The sequence below is a fragment of the Ictidomys tridecemlineatus genome, unplaced genomic scaffold (genome assembly GCF_052094955.1).
Source record: "Ictidomys tridecemlineatus isolate mIctTri1 unplaced genomic scaffold, mIctTri1.hap1 Scaffold_89, whole genome shotgun sequence".
Taxonomy (NCBI): Eukaryota; Metazoa; Chordata; class Mammalia; order Rodentia; family Sciuridae; genus Ictidomys; species Ictidomys tridecemlineatus.
The window spans coordinates 1126446-1131974 of NW_027526129.1; the positions used below are offsets into that span (position 1 = coordinate 1126446).

The window sequence follows — 5529 nt, forward strand, 5'->3', positions numbered from 1 at the left end:
GTGAGGCACTGGGTTTGATCCTCAGCACCACATATAAATATAAAGGTACTGTGTCCATCTACAACCAAAAAAAAAAAAAAGGTTTGTTTTTTTTTTTAAATTATCACTTTGATATACATGTTTTATAGTATGAGAGAACAGAAAGAACAATGTATCCGTTTTGCTACATTTTAATAGCAGATTTTAAGGGAGCAACATCAAACATCAGTAACATCAAACAAAAAGGTACTGAGTACTCCACAGGGTACAGACTGCTGCCAAGCACCTTGGAAAGTTTACATGACATGGAGAAGATGAGGCCCTTCTCTTGAGAAGTTTACAGTCTGGAAATTTTGACTACTCAGAGTTTCAGTTGAGTGAACATTTTATTAAGGCAAATTCTTCATTTCCTAGAACTACTGTAGACTGAACTATTTTTGCACTTGTGAAATTAACCCAATCCAGATGAAAGAAAAGATTAAATTTGGTTGATAATTCTTTCAGGCTCATATAGTTTTATGAGTCTAGTAAACAAAACTGACCTAACAGACAACTGAAAAATTAAAGACTAGATCTCTTGAAGTGCAAGGGCTAAAACAACTGTTATTTGTTTTAAAAAGCAAACGGATGGTATGATTAGGGTTTACACTAGTTTAAAAATAGGCCAAGTATTGCATTCCCTTCATGCATTGTTCATTTAAAATAGTGAATATTAAAATACGTGGGTTCTACATGTAACCCACAAAAAAGCTCCTCACAAATCTTTATGTTCTGTGTATCAAATATGCACCTTGTGTACTATGAAAGTTTTATTTATGTCTCATCAAGTTAAAAGTAATGTAAATAGTGAAATTATAATAGGCTAATGACCTGCATATTTTATATGAATGTCAATATATCTAAATAGGAAATAAATGGCAGTCATATCTACCTATATTAAAAAAAAATAAAATATCTTTCCAGATTTTTCATACTTGCCGAAGTCTGGCTTGGCACAAATCAGGAGCCACTTGTCAAAAAGAAACTAACTTTATTTTTAGAACTACAAACGCCAAACAAAACAGCTCCTCAGGGAAAAAACCCTCAGAGCCCAACTGCCACCACTGGCTTCCACAAGCCTCTCACCCCCACACCAGCCTCTCAGCCTCCCACAATCCTCCTCCTCTTGAGGCCGATTGGCTGGGTTGCGTGGGCAGAGCCAAAGAAGTCACCCAATGAGCAGCTCCGTGGAGGAGCCAATCAGCTAGATGTTGCTGGGGCCGCTGTGAGCCAATCATCAGCTGGCAGTCTGAAGGGCAGGGAAACAGCCCAATGAACATCACCGCAGAGGAGCCAATCAGCTAGATGTTGCTGGGGCCACTGTGAGCCAATCATCAGCTGGCAGTCTGAAGCTTGCTGGCAGCTGGAAGTTTGCTGGGGCCCCTTTGGCTGTGGCTCTCAACACATACTCATCACTTTATAAAGACAAGGTATGCAGGTTTTAAGGTTTCACAATCAGTTGTCAGAAAAACAGCAGTTGTTCCTAAAGTATCTCATTAGCATCTGACTCAATTTTTTAGATGACATGATTTAGAAGACATAAACCCACCCCAAAATTTGTAATTATTCTGAGAGAGATGGTTTTAATGTTAACCCTAGAATCATTAATGTTAACCCTAGAAACAATAGCAATGTGATGTAGAACAACTAATCAACATGACTAAAAATGTGCTCACTTTCAGAAAAACAATCTGGTCATCTGGAAAAAAAATCACAGCTACAATCTGGGGAACACTCCCATATAGGATACTGATCTGATCAAGGCACACTATTTCTAAGTAGAACTATCAGATGAGGGTGAATTTAGGCCAGCTCTAAGGAACAGCCTATAAGACAGACCATAACTAATCCAATTTCCTTTCAAAGCAATCTGGTACTATCCTACCCACTTCAATTCAAAAGTTTGAAGTTAATTCAAATCAAAAGACCATATTGGAGCAAAAGTGAGCAAATGTGTAAATCCTAGCACATTCTTATTGCTGTATTAAGTTTGAAGATGAGCATACCTACCACAGCAGTATTGTTCCAGGAAGCAGGGTAGGAACAGTGGTAAATTAGGAAATAGACTATTAATTGCACAATTAATAGGAAAGTAAAAACAAGTTTCAAAATCTACAATAAACCTGTATCCAAAGGAGTCATAACAATGAGGAACTGGACTTTAGTTCTGTGGTACAGCTTTGCAATGGACTCACTGGCCTATAGGTACGGCTCACTTCCTGCCTCCTGAAGGATGAATATGCTACACAGAGCTATGATGGTTTCTACTGAGTGGTAAAATTCACAGAAATTAGACATTACTCATGTCAGAATCATTCCTTGTGCAAAGTTTGATGTAGATGAAGATAAAGTGGTTTCTTGGTCAATAACTGCAATTTCTTTTAAAGTCAGTGGGTTTCTTGTATCTGTAACCACAATAGATTTAAAATACTTTGATGATTGATCTACTCCAATGTTACATTCTCGATAAGAGGGACTAAGAAGAAACATGAACTAGTAACCATTAGAACAGTATGAATCCTATATGTATATCACTTACAGTTCTATTACAGTTGGCCCAGGTTTAATCTCATCCATCTCCATGAAAGCAAAACATTTGGTGCTGGTAAACCTTTTTGTAAGCTTGTAGTGTTTGAATTCAAAGAAGATAGCTGCACCTAAGGAATTAAAACAAACAACATAAGCCAGAGACCACACATTTCTTATGTGTCACCAGAAGCCTATGATTTTACAAAGTAACGTGTCAAACAGTCTGATGACACAACTGTTGATAACTCACTGTGGCTGTCACTCCAAGCTCTGGTACTAGCATGTCTGAGTGACATTTCTCCATATCATTTAATTCTACAAAGTACAACAAAATTGTATAGCAAGAATGTAAGTTATGTACACAGGTAGAATCATAAACTACCAAAGAATATAAAATATTAAATACCACAAGAAAAACAGAAGTTACTTAAGTATCAGCAGTACCTATAAAAATGGTTTCAATAAGCACCTATATTAGATAGAATAGAAATTTAAGAGTTCCTTTAAAAAAAATTCTACCTTATATCATTTCTCTCCCTCCTGAAACAACCACGCCCAGATTGTCCTTTCCATATTCTTACAAACTAACTGCCAGTTATACTATCTTTTTACCCAATGCATCTTATTGAAAGAAAAAAAATAATTTAACTGTTAGAAAGTAATCATTAGGTTCCTAAAAGGACTTAAGGTAATTATTAGGGAACCTGCTTCCTTAACTCTGTATTATGAGAAAAACTTCCCTATCAAATAATATTTAACCACATTATTACACAACTAGATAATGCAACTGCTAATTCTCATATTTTAAAAAAATTGATTTGACTTTAAGTCAATATTCATAACTATGTGACATAAGATCTTGTGTTAAGTACACTATGAACACAAACCCAGATAAGTACTGTGTCCTTAAGAAGTCAGTAACTGATAATTACAAACCTTTGATTAATTTTTCAATATGCTTCTGGAGCTCAATGTCCACATTAAAATGAACATATGTATCTTCTTTTCTTGAAGCCACAGGAGTATCTTGCACAGGAGTTAAATCTATGCCATTCAGATCTGGAGAAAAGTTTCTGCTTATGAGCATTCACATATACAGACGGAAAATATAGAAACTGCAAAGGTTACAGTTCCTAAAGAGGCATGGAAAGAGCTGAGAGGAGATTCTCAGGTTAAGAGATTCCTATTTGGTGTGAGCAAGTATGTGACAGTTGTTGAAGTTCATGGGGTATGTGGAGAGAAATGAATATAGACTGGATAGGAGACCTCATGAAGGGAACAAGGAAGCCTTTACATGGCCAAGTGGACAAAACTTGATCTTTATAGTGAAGTGGTAAAAAGAACAAACATGTTTTTCTTAGGGAATAGCCCACTATATTTTTCTATGCAAAAAAAAAATCTGGAGTATTTAATTTGCCACAATGGAGCTCTGCCACCAATTTCTAACTTTGATCAAGTATGACTTATTTAGAAAAGCCTTTAAACCTAACCTTATCATAATTTCCCTGTTAAGAACCAAAAATGGATGAGAACAGCCAACAAAAACCCTTTTGTTAATGAATAATTTTTCATATATATAAATTCTGGTTATACTGTTTACAACATACCCTGAATTTACAACAACCAGATGGTACGTTATATATAGTTTTAATTTTCTGGTTTTTAAAATCTCAGTTTAGTCAAATGCAACATGGACTCATTTAATAACTCCTCGGCGTTTATGTGTTATTCATTTATGTGTCTCAAAAAGCTCAAAAACAATTTAGTACATTTAATAATTAAAAAATATTTACATAAAAATATTTCAGTTTAACATATGCAAAGGTAATTTAACATTTACAACATCATTAAATATTTTTGTGTTTTAAGTATACTTTCTGAATGAGTATGCAGTTTTACAAATGGCCTATCAAACAATGTAAATATTTTCCAGTATACTATATATTTGATAACTGGTAACATCAGAATTTAAAAGTGTACCAGTATTAGTGCTGTGGATTCTGTTCTTTAAATAAATGTTTTTCTTTGTGGTCAATTGATAAAAGTTCCTCCATTTAATTTCAGCACCAATCTGTTCCTTTGGTGCAAAACTATAGATTAAAATAAGCCGTGTGTACTAACTATAGTTATTTCTGTAAAATGGTATAATATATTCCTTAATCACATCATCATCCCACGGGATTGCTTTCAGGGCATGGATGTTATGGACGCACCCTACTTCCCTGTCCCCTGATTTTCATCTTCCTCTGTAGGACTCACCTAAGTAGATACCTCGGTAGCACAGGAAGAAGAAGGGGTTGAAGCAGGAGAGATGGGAAAACAGGACATGGGGCTTTGTGGAGAGAAATGAATATAGACTGGGTAGGAGAAGGTGAGGGGTGCTATTGTTAATCTACATCCTGAAGGCTGTAGCTGCTTTTAAGGACAATGTGTATGTTTAGTCTGCACGTTAGATGGAATCTGAAGAGCAAAAATCTATACAAACTCAAAAGCAAAAGTGAGTGTATAAGTAGGAAATATTTTTTGTAAGTCTTTCGAACTATGTTCTGTTATGATCTCTTCTAGGATTTTGCCTCATTATAGAATGCATTAATGTAAGTTGTCACATATACAAGATCATCCCCTGTCAAAAACTTTGTCCCATATGAGAAAAAACATAATGCAATTTGCCAGTTATTTACCCTTTACACTAACTGTAATATAGGGATCGATGCACTGTCCAGCGTCTTTCAGACCAATTTTCTCAATCCTGATAGTGAGTAATGCCATTCCTGGTTCTGATGGCAACCTTGGTATAAAGTACCTGGCAACAGAGAAACCTCAATAAAAGTTAGCTCCACCAACAATTCAGAGTAAATACTTTGACAAACAGAAGATATAGCCTACCTCTTAGGAACTAGCTAGGCATTATGTATTTTTATTTCCAAAATTCATGAACATCTGATGTTATACTTTTTTAGAAAAATATTTAAATTTACACAT

At 35.3% G+C, this 5529-nt stretch overlaps 1 long non-coding RNA gene across 1 annotated transcript; it reads right to left on the reverse strand.

The window, feature by feature from the left end:
• Positions 1-3493: 3493 nt before the first annotated feature.
• On the reverse strand, positions 3494-5323 carry LOC144374805 (uncharacterized). Its single transcript, XR_013434092.1, has 2 exons — positions 5229-5323; positions 3494-3606 (listed from the first exon to the last, which is right to left on the reverse strand). It is a non-coding gene; the product is annotated as an uncharacterized LOC144374805 (long non-coding RNA).
• Positions 5324-5529: the final 206 nt, after the last annotated feature.